Below are 24,025 nucleotides of genomic sequence, written 5' to 3'. Positions count from 1 at the left end.
ATGAGGCTACCCTTGGATATTTGGGAGAGATTCCCAGAGAGAGGGTGGGTATGTTATTTGTGCCCACTCCAAGGCCAGCTTTTTCTACAATAGGAGTCATCCAATTAGAATTAGTACAGCGGCAAGATGTGGTGGCTCATACCCATAATCCCAGCCCTTTGGGAAGCTGAGGTGGGCAGATCACTTGAGCCCAGGAGTTCAAGACCAGCCTGGGCAACCTGGTAAAATTCTGTCTCTACCAAAAAAAAAAAAAATTAACCAGGCATGATGGGGCATGACTGTAGTAGCTGAGGTGGGAGGATCACTGGAGCCTGCAGTGAGCCATGATCATGCCACTGCACTCCAGCCCGGGCAACAGAATCAGACCCTGTCTCAAAAAAGAATGAGAAAAAAGAAAAAAAGAAAGGAATAAAGGAAGGAAGGAAAGGAAGGAAAGGAAAGGAGAAAAGAAAGAAAAGAAAGGAAAGAGGAAAGAAAAGAAAGGAACAAAGAAAGGGAGGGAGGGAGGGAGTGGTACAAAATTTGTCTTAGCTGAAGAGATTAATGACACCACTCTGGGTCTTGAAGGCACTGAAATCAGCCTTGGTTCATTGGCCAGGGCTGTTAATGATGAGAGAACTGGCCTAGACTTCCTCCTCTCTTGTCAAAGCAAAGTCTAAGCAATCACTAAAGCATCCTGCTGTACCTGAATGAATTCCTCAGCCAAGTGAAAAGGTCAATACAGAAACAAAAGGAGAAAGTCACCTGACTTTTAAAGTTAAGTCCCTTAGGTTTATGGAATTTGCTCAGCTGATTGGATCCAAGACACAGGGGCCATGGTTGAGGTCAATGCCACAAGCTGCCCTCATCCTGCTGCTTGGAGTTGTCCTGTTGATAGTGGACATAATTAAATGTTACATGAAATCAGTTGATTAGATTTGGCCCTGGTCTCTGTCAATCAGATTAATTAGAGTGGCCAGAGATTTGGCATACTCATGGAAAAATCACCAGAATCCAAGATGGTGTAAAAATCAGGGATGAATATTGGTGGGGGAAAATTCTAGACACATCTCTAATGTTTCTGCACATCCTGTGAATGATGCAATAATTGTCTTTCTCCAGGATTATCTTTTCAAGGACATTTATAAAGCAAACAGATAGAGATAGTGTTTTCCTTCAGAAAAAAGGAGATAATTTGCTTATAGTCTTAGAAGATTAAGACAGTATCTTTTTCTGGAGCAAAGGACAGGCATGCTTATTGTCCATTGTAAAAGATTTGGGTTCCCTAAACTCCAGAAAGCTCTCCTGCAGCATATCCATCTGGGGCAATCACCATCGTTTCTATGGGACTTGAGAGGAAGGGAAACTTATGCAAATACACTGATGCTCATGCTGCTTGCTGTTCTGTGAGTATTAGAATCCATTTTCTCTGACCCGGGAAACTCCTATCTTCTGTCAGCATCCATGAAACTGTGACAGGCTAACTTGTAGCTTGCAAATAGATAAAATCTCAGAACTTTTAAAATTCCTGACAGTCATGGAGTGTGATTTTGGACAAGGCATTCTCTCAAAAATAAAAAACATTAAAATTAAAGAATTCTGTAAAATCTAAATATTTCTAAGATATATCCACAAAGCTATTTTAGTTCATTTGTCCTGTTCACTTTTTGAAATTCCTTCATTAATTCATTCATTCTTCAATTTTTACCAAACACTACTTAAGAATGATGTAACAAAATACAAAACACAGCAGATTCTTACCTGCCAGAGCATGCAGGCTGGTGGGGAAGGCAGGGACACCAATCATCATATAGTATAGGGATCGTGGAGCATATCTTATGATAAGTGTCATGAAATAAAAGAGCAGGGTGCTAAGAGAAAGAATATCTGAAGGGACCCTCATTAGTTGAGGGTGGAGGGGTGGACTGGCCAGACAAGACATCACTGAGGAAGGGGCAGTGAACTGAGATACGAAAGGCATGTGGCAGTGAAGTAGGTGACAGGGTAGGGAAGAGCCAACAGCCTGTGCAGAGGTTCTGAGGGAGAAGATCTTGGCATACCCCAGTGTGGTGGAAGTAAAAAAGCTGGGGATAGAGGTTCCAGATGAAGCTGGGGAGTAGGGCAGAGGCCAGATCAGGTGTAGCCTTGTATTCAATCATTTTAAGGCTTGGGACTTTATCCTACGACCTGTGGGGGCCGTTAAAATGTCAGTCTCATAAGGAGACAGAGTAAATCTTCATCTCTCTCATTTACCACAATATTCCTAGCACCTGGAACGGTGCCTGGCACATAGTAGGTGCTCAATAAATATGTCTTCAATTACTTGAAAGAAAAGATACAACTTGCATTTTTGAAAGATCACTTTGGCTGCTAGGTGAGAATGGATTGAAGCAGATGAAATCAGACCAGGAAGACAAGTTAGGAGACTATTGCACATCCTAGGGATAAATTAAGGAGCTTGGACTAGCGGGCAGCAGGAAAGATGAAGCATATATTCCCTTACACACACCCTTTTGGTTTCATTAATCCTTAAGGATCTAGTCAACTTGGAAAATCATGAAAGATCATCAAATACAATGTCACTAATAAAGACAGTATGTTACATGATGCTTGGAGTCTTTGGGGTTAACGGCTAGTTATACGTGATTACTGGTGACAGCAAAGACAGTAAAAGAGGAAACTTGCTTGTGAAGACAAAGCAAAAATTGATAACTGAAGACACATGCAGTAAAACTTCCAGGCTCAGCAGAATAAACCCCAGAGCCTTTCCTCTTCCAGAATTCATCAAACTGTCTCCCCAGCCTGACGGCCCCTTACTCCCACAGGTCACAGCGAGTTGGAGCCTGACCTTGCCATTGTGGGGAGCCCTTTTGCTCCTGTGAGGATGGTAAGCATTTTCAGTGTATGTATGTGTGTGTGTGTGTGTGTGTGTGTGTGTGTGTGTGTGTATGCACATGCGTGCTCAGCCCAGCTCGCATCGTGGTAAGAAAGAGCTCCTTCAATCAGCTTGTGAGAGAGAATGTTAACTGAGTATGTGAGAAAGAGGGGCCTTAGAGATGAGAGAATAGGACAGTGCCCCTCCAGGTCACATGACATCCGTGCCCCCTGTGTCACATGCCACAGCATTGGGCATGGCAATTCCTGAAGCAGAAGCTGCAAAAGAACTGGCCAAGGTTATTCTGGTGCCAGAGTGGTCTCCATCTCCCAGCCCAGATGGCCAGGAATGCTACGAGGCAGAGAACTTTGCTCCCGGTGGAGAGCAGAGCACTTGGCACCGCTTAATTCATGACCACTCACGCCCACTGGACAGGTTCACTTTCCCTTTTGAAGGGCAGGGGGTAGGCAAGGGCCCCAGAGAGGGAGTTCTTATTGAGAGACAGTGGAAAGGCTGTTCTGGTTCTGTCTCAGCCCTGCTAGGCACGCCCACAGCCCAGGTGGGGGCTGAGCAGGCAGGAACACTGAGCAAAAGCCAGTGGGGCAGAGATTTAAGATATGTGTCAAATGACAGAATAACACTGATGGAAATCAGCCACCAAGTGGTCATTCATTTTAAATATTTCTTATAAAAGGAAGAAAAAGAAACCGTCAATGGTTATATCTAAACGAAAGCCCACCAAAAGAACTAAACTAAAATATGTTATTATTCTGATGTCTCATGAGGTAGACAGCATGTTGTATGTGGCTACCTCTTTTTAAAACTTTCCATGAAAAGTAATTACTTTAACCGGTGCATCTGCTCCCAACTCATTCACAGTGAGTGGAGACTGGGGCTGCTACCTGTGACCTTAAATTTGCCTTTGAGTTAAAATTGTTTTCACCATCTTTAAGATGTTGGAACAATATACTGACTGTGATTTTCACTGTTTTTAAGTACCAGCTGGTATGCTTTGCCCCTTCGTAACTACCAACACCCAAGGGGCATCAGCCAATATGGATAATGACATGTCCCAAAAGGGCAGCCTTGCACTTTCACCGGGGTTTGCGTGGGAAACTTCTGGGTGGTGCTACCTTCAGAATCTGCACCCAGATCCTGGGCAAGTCTCCCACATCCAGTTAATTAATTACCCAGGATCCCATTGAGTATGGAATTACAAGCTTCTGAAATAACCATTCTCACTGTGTGGACATCCCAATTTCACAGTTATAGGTAGATTTTCACACCTATTTCATAGCTATTTATGACATCAAAAGTGAACAGAACTTTGAGAAATAAATTGTTTTAGTCTGTTTTGTGCTGCTCTAATAGAATGCTACAGACTGGGTAATACACAAACAGTAGAAGTTTATTTGACTCACAGTTCTAGAGCCTGGGAAGTCCCAGTTCAAGGGGCTGCATCTGGTTAGGACCTTCTTGCTCCCTCATAACATGGCAAAAGGTAGCACATGGCAAGAGGGCTTGAGAGAGAGAGCAAGAGAGGGCCAACTCACTTTAATAACAAACCCACTTTTGAGATAATGGACCCACTCCCACAAAAATGAAATCAATCCGTTTGTGAGGGTAGAACCCTCATGATCTAATCACCTCTTAAAGGTGCCACTTCCCAACACTGTTGCAATAAGGATTACATTTCAAACACATGAATTCTGTGGGACATATTCAAACCATCAGAGAAATTAATAGTTGTTTCTTTTTTCTGGGATCCGCCTTATTGTTTGAAACTTTTTCTCCAGCTCTCTTGCTTCATACCAGATGCCTGTGACTTAAGAGGCATTCCTAACCAAGTGGTCTTGTCAGGGTTTTAGGTAAAAGCCATGTAGGACGCCTTCCCTGAACTCATTTAAGCTAAACAGTTATTAGGTGAATGTGATGGTTAATTTTATGTCAACTAGACTGGGTCATGGGATACCCAGACATTTGGCTAAATGGGGGTGTGTCTGTGAGAGTGTCCGGATGAGATTAATGTTTGAGTTAGTGGACTGAGTAAAACGGACTGTCCTCTCTAATGTGGTGGGTTCATCAAATCCGTTCAAGACTTGAGTTGAACAAAAGGCTAAGAAATAATTCTTTGGCTGGGTGCGGTGGCTCACACCTGTAATCCCAGCACTTTGGGAGGCCAAGGCAGACAGATCACGAGGTCAAGAGATTGAGACCATCCTGGCCAACATGGTGAAACCCCGTTTCTACTAAAAATAAAAAAATTAATGGGACATGGTGGTGCACGCCTGTAGTCCCAGCTACTCAGGAGTCTGAGGCAGGATAATTGCTTGAACCCAGGAGGCGGAGGCTGCAGTAAGCCAATATCATGTCACTGCACTCCAGCCTGGGTGACAGAGCAAGACTCTGTCAAAAAAAAAAAAAGAATTCTTTTTCTCTAAGTAACTGTCATAGAGCTAGGAGATCAATCTTCTGCCTTCAGATTGGACAGAATTTAGACCATTGGCTCTTGTGACTATCAGGCCTTCAGACTTGGGTTGGAACTATACCACGGGCTCTTCCAGATCTAGATTTCTCAGCTTCCATAATTGCATGAACCAATTCCTTATAATACATATTTATTTTTATATATAAGGATTTATTATATATATACATACAAAATACATGCATATGTATTTTATATGTGTATATATGTATATATGTTATATATATTGGTTCTGTTTAATGTCATAAATATATATATATATATATATATATATATTTGTTCTGTTTCCCTGGAGGACCCTGACTAATACAGTGTGCTACTCAAAGTTTTAGAAAAACATCTTCAGTGGCTTCCTATAAACTCAAATGCCTACAAACAAATGTAAATGAGTGTCACAGCAAGAGAGATCATGCCATGTCCTCAGGTCCCAGCCAGTCTCCACTCCAACTGTCTCTTGCTGTGTCAAATTGTGGGTACCATCATTGCCATATTTTTCCAGTTTTTAAAAGAAATCAAAAGTCTGGATATTTTTGTCCATGTTGGTAACTCCTTCAAAAAATGTTTAAAACCTTGTGTGAGCCAACAGTTCTAGTCCATGAGCTAGATCTGGTCCCTGGCTGCCAGGGTGCACTCTCTGCTCTAAGGAGGTGGTGGGAAATCTTTTCGGATGGTAGGAAAGGACATGTTTAGAAATATGTCCCTATTTCTAAACTTGGAGTGGCTGCTCCAACTGCTGCATGACAACATTAATTCTTGAATTGATCGTTTGTCCCAGGCTTCTATACAAAGCAACTCCACAGCATGTTTACATTTTCCCATGAGAACGTGGATAGGAGCAAAAGAGAATAAATATTATAATCTCCACGCTTGTATTTTTTAAATTGAGTTAAACATTCTTCAGATGGTGTGCCCCATGGAAAGGTGATAGAAAAAGTTGCACCATTTCAACTACATGTCAGGCCTATATTCTCCCCCCAGTATGAACTTCACAGTAGTTATTCCTGATACGTTGTCTCTCCTACACTTTCACAAACACACTGACATTTGGCTAAAAATGCTTTCAATGCTGGGTGAGGGAGAGACATAAATATTAATTTCAGTCAACACCCCCATGAATCATTTAAAACCTATTTTTCCTATGAATAGCTTGATTTTTTTCATTCTGATTGTTATATTTTTTTTAACTTACTACTGCTCTTGAAAGATGTCTTCACTGTTCTTCAATCTCCAGAGATTTTCTTCTCCCATTAAGCTGTGCCTCCAGTGCCCCCAAGGACCGGTGCAAGGTGTACAGGAACACCCAGATGGCTCTGAAGGTGTTTGTTATAGGCCCTCTATTGTATTCAAATTAATGGCACCACATTAGCATGGGCTGCCCTTTGGTGCTCATTTGTTCCTGCACTCTGGGGGTTAAAGAAGCCGCATGCTTTCCAGATGTTCAGTAGCTCTTATAAATGAAAGATTAGCGATTTTTCGCTGCTGCTGCTATTTCCTTGAGTCCCTGTTAAAGCTGATATTTTCTTTAGGTACTTGCTTAGTGTCTGAGTCAGAAGAATCTTCTCCCTGAGGTACATCAATCAATAACATGCACAAGAAGAACAAAATGTAGAGGAGGTAGACTTGGTCTGTATTAATTTATTGACTACGATAGTCTTCCAATGACTGATATATGCAACCTGTGGTTGCACTCCACCTTTTGAAATGCGGATCAAATACATGTAACATTTTTCTCAGTCTAAAAAACTAAAAAGAAAACCAAAAAACTCCTTTTTTTGGTGAGAATATCTTTTGTTAGTGCTATGACAGGAATATCAACTTTATTTTCAAATCCAGCCTTTCTTCCAAGTAAGAGATGTAAGTGTCTGCAATATGACTGTATCTAACTCAAAGATGCCACCAACAATGTCTTCCCAGGAGAGAAATAGGAAAAGTACCCAAAATGGATCCCAATAAATGAATGCCAGTTTAGCATCTACCATGCTTGCCTTTTGTATACAGAGACACTCCCAGGTTCCTGCTGTTCTAAGAGCTGTTCAAGCATTGAATAAGTAGAGTTCCAATGAGACGAAACCTTCTGCCTCAGCTGGTGTTTAACAAGCTGTTTTCTTGCTACAACTCAGTCAGGATTTCTCTAGCCTTAGCAGAATTACATTTCACATCTCCTCCTAATACATTTCCAACACTCCTTTTACCGAGCTGGAATAAAGACACAGACCAACTTAAATAGAAGAGAAAAGCCTGGCGAATGCACTTAGTCTTGTTACTACCTTTTTGACAATGGAGAAGAAAGTGACTGATAGGCTGAGAGGGAGCTACTGGCCTTTAAGGGCTGTGGTATCTAGGATGGAATCTTATGGAAGCTTGAGCTCCTCCAATGGGATGCTCACTATGACCCCCTTTTGAGGTAGAGATAGCATGCAAGGAGACTTGAGATGACAGTAACACTTGAAGTCTTAATACAAACTTAGGTCAGTTTCAAGGTTGGGAGTCCCAGTCACATACACATGAAATAAAGTTTTTGAAAGACAACTAGAGACAAAATATTTATAATATACTTATAAGATTGACATCGTCAAGAATGCCAGCTCAGAATGAATTGTCATGGCCACTGTAGGGGAGAAAAAACCTTTTTCCTTCTAGTCTCCTAGGTTCAATGGCTTGGTTCCAAGAATCAAACCGATAAGAGACATTCACAAGAGGAAAAACAGTTTAATTATGTACATGAACAAGCGAGCGTGGGAATTTCACAAAGAAATAGGACTAAAGGAGATGGCCAGTTGATTGAAGCTTATAGATGTTTGAAGCTGACATACCATCATAAGTCAAACAAAGGGATTTGGGGCTTCTGGGCAGGGAGACAAGTTTCGGGAAGGGGAGAGGAGGAAATGGTAAGTAAGAGTCATCTTGTCATGCAGATAAGAATCTCCCAGGTGACGAGAGAGGTCTTGGAAGTAGCACTCTTCCCCATACAGAGACATTGTTACTCATGGGAAATTTTCTTTATAAATATAAATTTCCTTTAAAAAACGGGTGGGGGGAAAATCTTTATTTTTAGACAGGTGGAGGTAAAGAACTTTTCCTGGGTCTGCAGGTTCTCAATTTTCTTTAACTCAAAATAATCCTTATACCAAAGTGGCACATTTCAAGATGACATATTCTAGTACCATTCATCCCTAACCCCACCAGCATGGTCAGGCTGGTGCCCAGAGAGAGGCTTCTGAGGGAGAAGTTTTGTGGTTTTCTCACAGGCACACATAATGCTGGTCTGTGAGAAGCAAACCTGCAAAACAGAGGTAAATACGAAGGATGACCAAGGTCGGGGAGAGGGACTATTGTAGGGGGTGAGAGAACAGGTGAAAAGAATTCCAAGCCATGCAGGAGAAAGCAGGAAACACCTGCAGGAGACTGGCGGCCTCAGCTTCTCCCTTATCTGCCAGGGTTCTCCAGGGAAGTCTTGTTATAGGAGGAATTTCCCAAATGACATCAGCCCTATCTGACACGGAGAAGGCTTGGAGCAGACACCTGAAGGAGAGGCATTCAGTTGATTGACTCAATAACTGAGTTGTGGAGGTGAGGCTGATCGAGAAGATTTCAAGGGGAGCCAAGAAGAAGTGATACAATGGAAACCAGAAAGGAAAAGCACAGTGGTTAAGGACAGATAGGAAAGTCAAAAATAAGGTGCACCCTAAAAAGATCTTAGAAGATCGCCTTCTGATATTTTGACTATGAAAACGATCAGGCACATATAAGAGCAGAGATAGGCAAACTCACCTTAAGGAAACAGACTTGCATCAGGTTAGCACAAGTGAGTCAATATATTAATATAGCTATAGAAGCCATGTGTAAAACAAAGAGAGGTTGTTTGGCAAGAGAAATTTTCTAAGTGTTAAGTCACTTGAGCGGGTAATCCAAACATTTGAAGAACAAATTAGTACATCAAGAACTAAGAGGCCCAGACCCAAGTTAATCTGCTTCTTTAAGGAGAAGGAGCGAATGAATTATTCTTCACTTGTAAGATGTGAACAAGTCTGGCATCCCTCAGGCCCTCAGGAACCCCAATTACCTGCTCTGCACTAGAGCATAAGCCCTGGAGCTCCTAGAAGTTGCATGAAGAGGACTTGAACCTGCAGCTGTGGTGACCACTACTCTCCCAAGGTCTCTTCTTGCTCTCCAGGTGGAAAAACTCATGCTCAGGTCTTGCTTCTCATCTCAATTTTCATTAGTGCAGAAAATTAAAAATGATGATCATAATTCAGTGATAGCCATTTCAAACTCTTTCACTGCTAGGGAATGCTAGAATATCTTAAAGCAGCAGGTAGGAGCTGGCATTCACCTCTCCATCAGAAAACCAAGCAGTTAACATCATTAGCATTTGACAAACCTACCACCACTGCCACGTGATAGTGGGAATTTAACCTGATACTTCTCACTTGCTTCATTAGTAAACCGGTGTAAGCACTTAATAATGAGAATCTGTATATTATTTTTGCTTTGGTCCTAGAATTCTTCTCATCCTCTGTGCTTTCCAGCAGGAAGTAGATACAGTCCCTGGTTCACTTGTAAGTTTCACAACCAAACCTATTTAAACACAGATGTGCTAGTGGATTGATTTCCTTCTCTTTCCTGGTACAAAATAAAGTACCAGAAGGGGAAAGAGAGAAAGGAATTGATAAAATATCCATCTCAACCCAGAGAAGCACAGTATCTAAAGAGGCAGCTTTGCTCTGCCAGTGGTCCATATCTCAAGCAGATACTCCAGAACAGAATAAATTTCTCTAACTCAAACTTCCAACACTTGGCATATATACCTTTATCAACCTACCAGATTCCAATAAGCTTCACTCTTAGGGTGTCAGTTCTGTTCCAGGAAAACGTTACCACAGTTAGGTGAAAAAGAAAAGCACTATCTTTGATCCTTTGCTAAGTTACTGAGACCCTACCCATAAACAGTACCAAAGATGTCCAGGCACACAACTGCCCTGAATGGAGACAGTTGTGGAGGCTCTGTGGATACAATTCAAATAACCAACAATACAGGTTACTGATTTCATAAAGCCAATACCTGCCTATCCTAGTATTATGTACTTGACAGATCAATGGGTTATCACCGTGGATCATGAAGATGAAGTAGAGTTTATTTAGAAAGAATAAGAACAAGTAATGGGCATCTCTTCCATGTTGAGTAGCAGCATGTTATTTGAGTCACCTCTCCTCTACCCACCTGCTTTCTCCTCCAGCTCCAGGGGTAGGTCTTGTTGGCATAAGCCAATCAGCACCCGACACTCCCTAGACATCCAATTTAGCAATTAGTTGAGATATAGAACTTAAGTTAATTCAACAAAAAAATGCCTGGGGTTTATTTTCATGGTCTTGAGACATCTCTTCCCGCCCCAATCCCCGCCCCAACACACACACACAAAAGCTCACTTGCGTTTTCTCTCTCTGTCTCTTCATGGAAAATGAGTTACATTGCCACACCAATGGCATTGGCAGCTATTCTGTGACTATGAAAGGATCTAGTCCTAAGATGAAGCTGATCATGTAAAAGGTGGAACAGAGAGAAAGAAAGAGGCTGGGTCCTGGTTTATGCTATTGGAGCATTGGAGACACCCTGAAGACACCCTACTTATAGACTATGCAAATATGGGAGCCAAAAATTGTGTTTTATTGTTTAATCCAGTGGGAATGGGGGTTTCTGTCCCTTGGAACCAAAAGCACCCCGGCTTACACTCAAGAGACAAGTCAGAACACAACGCACTTGGGCCCAGCAGGAGAAGGGAATACTTTGATCACCTTTAATGTCAGCTCCATCTTTGCAGAGACAAAGACACAAGATGGAGGGGATGGAATGTCTTCAGAGCCACCTGCCCATCAGCACCTCTTCAGCCGCCTCTCTTTTTATTAAACTGGGAAGAAGTAGTGTGGGAAGGAGCAGGGAAAGAAGAGAGCGGAAAGCAGGATACAGAGGAAAGACGCCAACTGGAATGTGCCCGCATCATCCCTGGGCTGCCCTGGAGCTTTCCATATGGGCATTAACTGATTACACAAAGCACTTGCTGGAACTGCTCTACTCTTCTGGGCCGTATACTTAAAGGTATAACTATTAGTGTATAAAACTGAGTTTGATGTGTTTTCATACATAATTTGAAGTGTAATTAGCTTTGTTATTCATATTATCAGGAACCTCAAGCTTTGGTTTCCCAAGAGAAATCTGTGTCCTGCACCTGTCATAGGAGCTAACTGGCCCATTCTAATACTTTCCCTGCCCAAATGCAGAGAAGCATTGAGGGGCAGTTAAAATCATTGGAATTGCTGGCTCAGGCTTCACATGATCAGGATAAACAAACCTCCAGCCAAGCAAGTGAAAAACTTGGTTTGCTTTATTTCTCTGCTTTCCCAAGTCACAGCAGTCAAGTCTTCAAGCCAAGATGCCTCTCAAATACCTTCTGAGGATTTCAACTCTTGTTTTTTCTTTTCCCTGGGGATCCCAAGTATAGTAATTTCATAGTCTGTCTCCAATAGGTACAATGACATTTTCCCGTTATTATTATTATTGACACCCCAAAGAACCTATCCTCAAACATATTCATTATCTTTTCCAGCCAGGGAAAAGATGGTGAGAAATCCATCTGCCACAAGCACAAGTAGAAACTTGTAAAACAGGGCGTCTGTCATAAGGCATAAAGAAACTTATGACAGAATTGGAAGGCAAGAAAGGTTTTGAGACAAAGTCAGTAAACGCCATCTGTGTAGGCCAAGAGTCATCCCAAAATTTGGGAGCCGCTAAGAAAGACAGAGGGAGAGGAGGACAAGAGCGGAGGAGAAGCTTAGGAAACAGGCTGTGTGCTCTTAAGGGAGACTGAAAAATCATCACATTTCTTCCACACAGTTGGCTGATCAACTAGAAGGAGAGTGGGTCAGCTACAAGCCATCCCTTTAATACTCTCACTTAAGTCACCCAAGAACTCAAAACGCAAAATGTATGCCCTGTGGAAGGAGTCTTTTGCCTTGTCCTTTTTTCTGCCATCAGACAAAAAGTGTGTGAAACCCTTATTGACACAAGAATTAAGTTATCATGATTTTGGAGAACTTTAAAATGGCTTGGGAGAATTCTCAATGCTGAAAGCCTTATTTCCACTAATTCCCTACATTTCCTTCCTTTATTGGCATTTTCCTGGCTACCTTACTCCTACTCCTTCCCTCTTTTATGTCTTCTTTCCTATCCGAAGTGTTATAGATCACCTCTGGGTAGCCCTTACATCTGACCCACCTGAGGCAACATGCTCATGCTGAACTTCAGCAAGAATGGGCCAATAAGTACACACACAGCACACACACAACACACACACACAAACACACATACAAAACACACACACAAACACAACACACAAAAAAACACACACAAACACACAACACACAAACACAACACACAAAAAACACATACAACACACACACACAGACAACACACACAAACACAACACACAAAAAACACACATACAACACACAACACAAACACACAAAAACAACACACACATACAACACACACACAAAACAACACACACACACACCACACACAAACACACATACAACACACACATACAATACACACAACACACAAAAAACACATATGCAACACACACATAGCCACAACACAAAAACACACAAATACAACACACACACACATACAACACACACACATACAACACACACACAACACACAAATACACAATACAAACAACACACAAAAAACACATACAACACACACAAACACACATACACAACACACAAACACACAAAAACACAACAAACATACATACAACACACACAAACACATACAACACACAAACACACATACAACACACACACATACAACACAACACACAAAAAATAACACATACAACACAAAAAACACATGCAACACACACAGCCACAAAACCAGAAAACATACAACGCAAAACACACAAACACACACATACAACACACAAAACACACATACAACACACACACACACATACAACACACACATACCCACAACACAAAAAAACAAACAACACAAAATACACACATACTACACACACAACATAAAAAACACAAAACACACAGCACACACAAAACATACACACAAATACACGACACAAACACACACAACGCACAAAAAACACAACACACACACACAACACACACAAACCACAAAAAATACATACAACACACAAAAAACACATACAACACACAGAGCACACACACAAAACACACACACAACACAACACACATGTACTTCTGCCTTCTCTTATGCCCTCAACCCAAATCTGCTTCAACAGGCAACTACAGAGATCTTATTGCTGATTGTCAATGAAGAGGGGACAGAGAGGCTTCCTCCCACTTAGTCTTCAGCCCTGGACACCAGCCTGTCCATAACAGTAGCAGTAGCAGAAGCTCAGCTGTGTGAGTTCCAGCTGGGCCCCAGGCAAGGTAGCCTACATTGTTGCATGTATTTAAAATGCATTACAACATCCCAAGAAAAAAGCACTTATTATGGACCCCGTCCTGCAGTTGCCGAAAGTGAAACTCCAAGCAGTTAATGCATTTGCCCAAGGTCACAGAGCTAGCAAGCAGTGAGGTGGAATTAGAACCCAAGTGTGTGTAACTCCCTAGCATGAATCCTTGACTTCCAAGCTGCCTTTGCGTTTATTCCCTAAGCAGCAGCCCTGGGAACACCCAGGAATGAGCCAGGTTGAGGCACGTTTTGGGAGCAATGGCATCTTTTTGATAGAAACAAGAAGATTCAGGGTGTGGCGCTGGATGTCCCCACGGAGAACAGGCCTGAGAGGGTTCATTCATCACGGCCAAGCCAGGCGACAGTGGGGTTCCTCCTCACCTCCATTTAACACTATGGGAGGTTACACATTAGAGATTTGGAATCACAAAACTCCCCAGCCCCTGAGAAGCCCAGCCAAGCACATAGTTTGCAGGTTATGTAAGCAAGTAGAACAACTTCAGACCAGAGTTGTTTTCTTCTCCAACCCCTCCCTCCTCTGCTTTAAATAAGGTCAAAATGAAGTTATTTAATCCAAAAATTATAAATATTAAATGCTAAATGTCAAGCAACTTAGGCATTTTAAAGTAACAGATTATATTCTGCATTAATCCACAGGGATGTCTTCTCTTCCCTATCACTATTTTCTCACACTGTCCTCCGGGTTATTATTATGGCTCACTTCACACTCAAATGGTAACATTTAAACTGATCAAGCGTAGAAAGAGACATCATCTCAGTCCCAAGAATCTCCCCCACCTAAGTCAGAGACAGCTGCTGAAAAGGAGCTGCTGGAAGGCTCGCGGTAGCGATTCTGCACTGCCTCTTTTGTGCATTGTCTAAAGGAGGAGCCAGTGCATGCACACCTTTCAGTGCAGACAAAACGGTCTTCTTTATCTATAAAGGAGCCACTTAGATCAACCAGACTGGCCACAGGATGTCACTGTTACTCCACACACACACACAATAGCAAGTGCGCGTTTCCACCAGGGGTTGGATCTGGCCCGGGACCTGGGCTCCCCTCAGCCCTGCCTGTCACAGAATTGTCATCCCTTCAGGTGGCACACCACAAGCCAGCAGCGCGTGCCCTGTAAAAGCCATATAGCCTGACCCATTGTCTCAATATTCGCATTGTTCTGTATCAAAGGGGACGGGAAGAGAAAGAGAAGTGAAAAGAAGAAAAGGATCAGCGTGGTCCCTCACATCACGGGTTCTCCAGGAGTTGGACTTTGAACATTTGATGACCTTGGATAGAGCCCAGGTCCCTTTCATATATTTTATAGTGTTATATAAGGATAAGAACATCTTTTGCTTATCTTTATTTTCTAAAATTTCTGGAAAGGATATGGAATACTTAAGCTATCCTTAAGCTGTGTTCACTCTTCCTGCGGATGCTGCTTTGCATTGGAGCCTGAGATGAGGTCAACACTAGTTAAATGCTTTCCTTTTATCCCAACAAAGCACCTGCCTCTCCCCACCACCCATTCCTCAAATGTCTCCTAGACTCAGGGGCAAGCTGAAGTCCAGGAAGAATGCATGCTCTGCAGCTGGCAAGCAAATGCCACTTCACAGTTGGCATCATGGAACTCTTATCAGGGAACACGCCAGTAGCCCCTGCTGGAGCAGGAAAGTCGCCTTCTATTCATGGCTGGCAGCTATTCTTCTTTCCTTGCTAGAGCCCCCTCAGAGGGATAGATTTTATTATTTTATTTTATTTTATTTTATTTTTGAGACAGAGTCTCACTCTGTCACCCAGGCTGGAGGGCAGTGGTGCGATCTCGGCTCACTGCAACCTCCGCCTCCCGGGTTCAAGTGATTATCCTGTCTCAGCCTCCTGAGTAGGTGGGATTACAGGTACATGCCACCACGCCCGGCTAATCTTTTGTATTTTTAGTAGAGATGGGCTTTCACCGTGTTAGCCAGGATGGTCTCAATCTCCTGACCTTGTGATCCACCTGCCTCGGCCTCCCAAAGTGCTGGGATTACAGGCGTGAGCCACTGCACCTGGCCAGAGGGATGGTTTTCTATCCATAGCCCAATTCCCCTTTGCCCCCATTTTCTACCATTATCCTCAGTGTATAGTCTACACAGTCATTGGCATGAAATGGTTAAAGCTAGAATTATAGACTACCATAGCCAGTGGGAAGGGGTGTTTTGGGTAGCCAGGGAGACATTTAACAATGCAGCATAAAAGGTAATCACAGAACAAAGGTACTTTGACTCATAAAGATGGGGAAAACCTTTTGCCTTAGAAAAGTGACTATAATGTAGCCTGGAAGTAGCTTTCGTTTCAGTGGAAGTTATAGCTGTTGAAACCTCCCTGCCACATATCACCCTACTTTAGCTATACCATAGCAGCAAAAAGAATTAAAATAAATAAAGCAAAGAGTTTCTTGTAGAGTGAGCATTTAAGAAAGGAAACTGATTGTTCCAGCCTTTGCAAGGATCTGTGCAGTAGCTAAGAGCTACAGCTACGTAAATACAGTTGATGGAGGTTTTGTTAATCTCCACACTAACAGTCTTTCTGCATATTGATATCAGTATAAGAAAACAGTTAGTTATTTTGACTGGAAGTGGCTTGGATCAGTGTGAGGAGTGGACCACCTCAAGATCTAGGAGAAAATCAGTAGGCTAAAGGGAACCAAATAAGACACAAAGAAAATCCAGACAAGGACAGTTGCCTTAACTATACTTGCCTTAGGATTTGAACAATTCCCTAATGGTAATGGTTTAAAATAAATGCCAGAATAAAATCTGTCTAATAATTGCTTTTCTTTCACATTCATATGGCTATTTTTTGTATCTACATTGTGTTAAATACAAAGACTATGATGAACAAGGTAGCACATTCCCTGCCCTCAAGAGGTTAATTAGAGAGACAGATAAAAATGCAGCTAATACAGTGTGAGAGGGACTGTGTGGAATAAAGAGTCTGGCTGGACTGTGACCTCAGATACTGGGGGCTAACCTCTAAACCCTTGGGATTCCTGAGTGATTGGAATGTTTGTTATTCATGGTGCACCCCTCAGACCACACCTGCAGCTAACACTAAAAAGATGACTCAAGACTGGGGCTGGCCATGCCAAAAAGGCCAACAGTATGATTAGAAGGTTGGTGCCTGAGTCTTAAGATATCAGCCTGACCTTCAGGGAGAGGATGAGGCCTGGAGACCGAGTTCAGCTGCCTGCCAATGATTGAATCAATCAGTGTATGTAATGAAGCCTCAGTTAACACTCTGGAAGCTGAGCTTGCGAGATCTTCCCTGCTTGGCAATACTCTCTGTGCGTTGTCACTGATTGCTGGGAAGGTAACACATCCCTGAGGACACTGGAAGCTTCGAGTTTGGAAACCTCCCAGACTTCTTCCTGGTTAAATACAGTGTTTTCAGAGAGTTCTGTGAGTCTCTCCAGTGAATCATCAAACCTGGGGGTACCTTGAGGGATGGAGACCCCTAAATTTGCACCCAGCTGGTCTAAAGTGGGGTGCCCCAAAGACCCCAAACTATGGCTGGTGTCAGAAGCCTTGGGCAGACTTCTATCTGTACTGAGGACTGTGCTCCATCTGAAAGTTTGGTCTGACACTGGATGGGCTAGAATAAAGGAAATTTGGGGTGCCAGAGGCACACAAAGGAGAGAATTTGATCCAGACTGTGGGGGGTGGGGAAGAAATGCCAGGAAAGTCTTCCTGGAAAAATTATCTCTGGCACCTGGAGGAAGGATGGTTAAGCATTTGAGCTCCAAGTAACCCTTGAGAAAAGCAGACTCAATCCCAAAGAGGACGTTTCATTCTCAACAAAGCACTGTCTTGATTTCAAACACCCAAGTCACAGAAATACTTCTGGTTTTGCTCAGGAAGTTTCCCTGTCCACAGTGTGCCCAGCCAACCACTAAAGAAGGAATTCAGGCTCCCAGAGAGGACAGAATCAACAAATTACTAACCACACCCCAAAATGATGCTGCGACAGAGCAGGGGCGAGCTGCAGGTTACCGCGGGAATCAAGGTGAAGATGGGCTCACCCAGTCACACCCTAAACTGCTCCTCTCATGGAAGGAAGCATGCATTAATTTCCCTTTGCAGAGAGAAGTTACTAGGCACTGAAAGTTTCTAAAATTTATTCAAAGTAAACAATAAGTTCTTAATATAGGGGATCAGGCCATCAAAGTATTATATGGCAATGATTGTCCTCAATTACCTTTCCTAAGGGTTCTTATCCATGAGGTGCTTATTGAGTAAATACATACGGTTTCTCCCTTCCATCCCTGCCAGTTCAGATATACTCTCCTCCACAAGCTGGTAAACATTCAAAGGAGAAAGTGATTGAAGAGACCAGGAGGAAGTGTTGACCCTGGATGGAGTGCTTCGGCACTGCCCACGCTGCTTTACACTGAAGGATCTATTTATAGGTGAATTTATTACCTCAGTCTTACTCTACACAAGAACGGAGCCCATTGTACCCTCAGCCTCCAGCACTCCAGCAAGGCGGTTACTCAATAAATGTCTGTTCAATCAAATGAAGTTAAATAATAACTCTAAGCAGAAAATAAACCTCTAGTAATATCATTTCTGATTTCTGAACATGGTCCTGTTTTGAGTTAACTCCCATTGGAGGATGCTCCAGTGAGTCTCCTTCCTCCTCCCCAACCCCATCACAAGCCCACCTGCCATTGCTGAACAAATGTTCACTGAGCACCTGGATCTACTTGCTGGGAACATAGTTGGGAACAACCCCATCCTGTCAGAGCTTGCCTTCTTCTGGATAAAACAGTGTAAGTAGGTAGCATACAGAGTATATTAAACAGTAATAAATGCAAAGGGTATAAAGCAGAGGTAGTGGCAAGGACACAACTGGTGGCGAGGGGTGCGATTTTAGGAGAACAACTAGAGGAGGGCCACGCATTGGAGCAAAGAGCTACAGGAGGTGGGGGGTGAGCCACATGGACTCCAGGGAAAGAGCTTCCATGCAGAGGACCCAGTCAGTGCACAGATGCGGGGCGAGAGCATGCCTAGCATAAAGAAAAGTGGAGATTAATGCAGCAGAAACAGAATGAGAAGATGAGAGCAGAGAGGAAATAGAGGCAGCTAAGAGTGCAATGTAGTAGATGTTACTCTGAATGACATAGACAGCCATCAGAAAGGTTTTCAGCAGAGTGCTTTGATCTGATGTGTTTTAACAGGATCATGTAAGCTGCTGGGCTGAGAGGGATTGGAGAGAGCAAGGGAGGCTGGCTGGGGGCTACTGTAGATGTCCATGCAAGAGATGTGGACAGCTGAGACCAATGTAGCAGTAGGGAAAGTAAAGAAAATGATCAAAACCTGTGTATAATTGGAAGGTGGAGATGACCGAATTTGGTGACAGATCAGACATGGGATGAGAGAGAGCAGTCAAAGACGGCTCCAAGGTTTGGCCCACGCTGCCAGAAAGAAGCTGCTTTTTGAGATGAAAGATGAAGAAGGCTAGGAAAGAGCAGACCTGGGAGGAAAATATCTGGAGCTTAGTTTGGGGCTTACTAACTTTGAGATTCCTGTCAGGCATCCAAATGTTTCCTCCTCCTGATGGAGGCAATAATTATATGTATATATATTTATAAATATATTGTGTGCATATATATATATATAGTGTTTGTGTGTATTTGCAACTTGGAGGACATGTCTAGGATGGAGATACCAGTTTTGGAATTAACAGCATATAGATGGCATTAACCAGAGAAGAGAAATGAATTCACCAAAGAAAGAAGGAGGAAAAAAGGAGACCATATCTGTCAATTTTCTAGAATGGCATCAAAACCAACATGCATCCCATTAATCACATTCCACTCCAATTCTTCCCTTGCCCGTAAGTCCAGGACAGAGCCCATTCTTTTCTGTGGCAAAAGAGGTGGACTTGAACTTGGGGTGAAAATACGGTGGTGGCCACTCAGAATGTAGATTGTATCTGGTATCAGTAGCGTTTAGTGTATCAAGGTCTTAGGAAGAAGTAACTATTTCAAGGGAAATGATACCTAAAATAGTGCTAAAATATCTTAAAACTAGAGTGGGGTTGAGGTGAAGAGTGAGGCTACAGTTGGGAGGGGATAAACTGCGTCCCTTTCTCATTTCCTATTCTTGCCTGTCTGCAAAACAGAGGCCATGGACCTTCTGCCTCTTCTACTTTCCCCTAGGTGACTTGAAGCTCCATAGTTTGCCACAATCCACATTATGTCATTCTTTTCAATAAAGCCAAATTAGTAAATGCATACCTTAATGTGATTCAAAGTGGGTAACTTTAGAACAAATTTACAAATCAAAAAGGAAAATAACTTGTTAATCCAAATATCACCAATTTTGGACTCAAAAAAAAAAAAATCTAACATCATGGCAGCTCCACGCTCAGGGTGAGTAACAACAAATAAAGAAGGTCTGAGTCTTGCTCTTAACTGTGATAGAGGCTGGGGGCAGGGCAAGGGTAAGGGGGAGTCCTAGACAAATGCTCCATGTCTTTGCTGTCTCTGGAAAAAGCATTAACTTTGCCAAAAAAAGGGAAAAGTTAAACAAGCAGTAGCTCATTTCAACTGGATGAAGGACTTAAAAAGTGAGCATTACCTCTTCTTGGTACCTCTAAATGGCCATCTCTTGATCCTGGAATCGCAGAGGCCGTGATGGGGAAACCGAGGCCTAGAGCAGGTTCTCGCTCAAAGTTGCAAAGCTGGAAAGCTCCAAGCCCTATGTAGAGCCCGTACCTTCTGATCGCCAGCCAGAACATTCTCTACACCACAGCAAATGGGTTCTGAACTAAAAAAGAAAAAAAAACTCTCATTTGGGGATGAGTCATCTGAAGTTAGAATTTCTGCTGTGTTAGAAAAAAAAAAAATGGGCCAGGCGCGGTGGCTCAAGCCTGTAATCCCAGCACTTTGGGAGGCCGAGACGGGCGGATCACAAGGTCAGGAGATCGAGACCATCCGGGCTAACACGGTGAAACCCCGTCTCTACCAAAAAATACAAAAAAATCTAGCCGGGCGAGGTGGCCGGCGCCTGTAGTCCCAGCTACTCCGGAGGCTGAGGCAGGAGACGCCGGAAAGGCGGAGCTTGCCTAGTGAGGCTGAGTATCTCGCCACGTGTCAAGTCTCAGCCCCAGCGAGCAGATGGCGGAGAACTCCGTCTCAAAAAAAAAAAAAAATAAAAAAAAAGAAAAGAAAGAAAAAAAAAAAAAAAAAAAATGCTTTCCTAAGTGTTAAGAGTTCAAGGTGTCCCAGTAGAGAACACACCAGAGGTCTGCAGCAAGAGAGGTGGGAGATGAAAAATACCTTCATTACTGACCGGGTTGATGGTGGAGGTCATGGTTTCTAATTGTGGGGTGGGCTTCCCTACCCGAGTCTTCAGATTGGACAGCCTCCCCCACCCATTCCTCCGCAGCACAGGGACGGAGTGGCCCTGTGAAATGTACAGATAGGAATAGGAACAGGTGCACCAGATGCAGTCTCTCTGCGGGTGGCCTCGCTCCTGGAGCGGGCAGGGCATTGGGGACTGCGCTGCACAAACCCTGTTATCTCTAGGAACTTACCATGTGATGAAATCATTCCTCTCCTCTTCTAAGAGGAACCGGAGGGGCATCAGGTGGTCAGGAGTGTAACTGCTAGTGAAGCTCCCTCGGTGGCAGGAACTTCAGGAGACTGCAAGCGGCATGAGGAGAGCAGAGCACTCCTCTCCCCTGACTGTGTTCGACTGCAGGGGCCACAGTCTCCTAAGCTGCAAGACAGAAACAGAAGTATCTCAAGTAGCAAATGATGTGCAAAGAGATCGCAGGTGCCGCAAATGATAGTCATTATGACAGAGTAGAAGGAAAGGCCGCGGGAAGAGGGAGGTAGGAGAATAGGGGAGAGAAAACGGGTAGAGAGAGGTGCAAACCAGCAAGGGATGTAGGAGGTGGAGAAGACCCCGCCAGAGAGCCTGCAGGTGTGAGAATGGCTCATGTGTGCAAGAGCAGGCAGCGTGGCTGGGACCCACATGGGACCGTGAAGACATGATGCTGCAGGGAACAATGTGCGTCTGCAATGTGCTGCAGCCAGAGTCACTGTAACTTGGTGCTGTGCTGAATGAAGTGGAAGAAATGCTATTAAACTCGTGACTCCATGAGGTCATAATATTCCCAGTGAGCCCACGCCTACAGAAATACACCCAGCAAGCAGGCTTTCCAGGAGCCCCTCTAAGTTATAACAAGCTGCCTGTATCCTGCTGCCAGGATGCAGAGAAAAAATGAAAGCCAGTAACGAACTACATTATAAACTTAGTGACCTGCTTCACCTCCCCTGGTTTAGTGACGAGCTCGGCTGCCTTTTGGGCACGGAGAAAGAAACATAAGGCTAGGATTAAGTTTCCTGGCTTTTGAAGTCATCAACAGTCAAAAACGCTTTCAGCTGGCATTTCTCTCTTATCCAGTCAGCTTTGATGGATTTATTTTCTTTGCCCTATTTCATGGAAGTTACTGGGGCCCATTTCCGCAAAGATGATTGCCAGGGAGTTTTTTTTAGGTGGACACGAGGTGGCGCTGTCTCTCCAGCTGTTTCAGTACTCTTTTAGGACGTGCAGAGACCGGTTCCATTAAAGTCCTTAGAGTTTTCTAACTAGCAATGAGAGTGAGGAATTCAATGGTCAGAAAGGCACTCACTTACTTTCTCCAATCTGTGGGTCTCCGAGCCCCGGGAGAGCGGTAGAATCCTTTATACACTTCACAGTCTCACGGTTTTATTTCTCTCTGTAGTAAGTGAAGCAATTAGAAAGTAGTGCTGTATTCAGATATTCATAGTCAGCAACTGGAATTCTCGCTCGTTTTGGACTCTGGCATTTTGATTTGTAAAACAAGTCTTTTTCCTTACTACAAATTACCAATGACTTTCCAATTTATTTTTAAAAATTCTCTAACAGAGTGCCCCACTTGAGGACATTTCTATTTCTGCTAAAAGACCAGGATCTCTTATATGGATTAGAGCCTAAAATTCCTGACCGGGAGATTGTAAGTCTTGCAGCTCTGGAATAGACTGAGTATTATTTTCCTTTAGGATTTATGGAGATAGCAGCAATGATGGGGGGTGGTCTGCCATGAAGAGAAGACAGTGCCTCCGTGCAGTTAAGCCCCCTTGCTAAAATCACATTAGTGTCAAAGATACAATTAGGCCCCAGGCCTCCTGATTGCTGATGCAATGCTTTTTTCATGACACTCCTCTTTCTCCGTGAGTCCAAATACCTACACGTGCCTGGACTGATAATACATGTTACACGATGTTTGAAAATTTTTACTGGGATATCTGTAATACTAAATAGACATGCCAAGAAACCCAGTGGTTTCTAAGCAGCATGTATAGATTGAAGAGAAAAGCAATATTCTAACTTCTGGCAAAACATCAAGTACCAAGAATATCACTTACCACAGCTGACTTGATAAGGATGCTGCTGAGGGACCAGCATGCTGCCTCATCCCAAATATCTGCCATGGCTCCTCCCAGGGGACAGGGAGCTGGGTGGCAGAGTCCCAGGATTTTCCCTCAGATCTTTTCTCTGAAGTGCTCCCAATCCTCTCCACCCCCCATCCCCCTCTCTCTCCTCTCTCTCATGAGAGCCTCGCCTCCCAGAGCAGAGTTCATTAGAGCACAGACTTCCTTGCAGCTTCTGACCACAATATGTATAAGCTATGAGTGGAGGAATAAATCTGATCTGAAAATTTAAATCTATGTTTTCCTTGATATTTACAGATCTTACTGTTATTTGGGCTTGTGACCCTGGAATTTGTGTTAGTTGATTTTTATATTGATGCATATTTTGCGTGCTCTCTAGTCCCAATTACTAAGAGATGAACATGTTTCTCAGGCAAAGGGTCCACTCCGGTTTCTAATATTACTGTCCCTAGTTTCATTCAGAAACTGGAAGGTTGAAGTCTTCTTCATGATCATAAGCTGCTTGCTTCTACAAGTTTGGGTTTTTTTCTGTTTTATGAGAACTAGACCGTTCAGACCTAATTACAGGTAAAACGTCTAATATTTCAGGTTGGTTTTTTTTTAATTCTTTTTTTCATTAATGAAGTGTGAAAAATTTTACTAATACCCTAGATACAAATTTTAAATCAATTAAAATAGAAATTTGAGGGCTGTTAGGAGGGGGAAAATTGAGGAAGTAAGTTATCTCA

The 24,025-nt window shown here is 43.1% G+C and overlaps 1 long non-coding RNA gene across 1 annotated transcript in view; it reads right to left on the bottom strand.

Moving 5' to 3' along the window:
- LOC108536902 (uncharacterized) overlaps window positions 1-23,493 on the bottom strand; it is a 41,683-nt gene extending 18,190 nt beyond the window's left edge. The window contains exons 1-2 of the long non-coding RNA XR_001887652.1: window positions 23,271-23,493; window positions 22,518-22,600 (exon numbers count right to left, since the gene is read on the bottom strand). This is a non-coding gene — a long non-coding RNA (uncharacterized LOC108536902). The remainder of the gene's footprint in view (window positions 1-22,517; window positions 22,601-23,270) is intronic.
- Between the last annotated feature and the right edge of the window lie 532 nt (window positions 23,494-24,025).

This window comes from Rhinopithecus bieti, unplaced genomic scaffold (genome assembly GCF_001698545.2).
Source record: "Rhinopithecus bieti isolate Rb0 unplaced genomic scaffold, ASM169854v2 scaffold_13577, whole genome shotgun sequence".
Lineage (NCBI taxonomy): Eukaryota > Metazoa > Chordata > Mammalia > Primates > Cercopithecidae > Rhinopithecus > Rhinopithecus bieti.
This window is presented reverse-complemented; position numbering and strand designations above follow the sequence as displayed.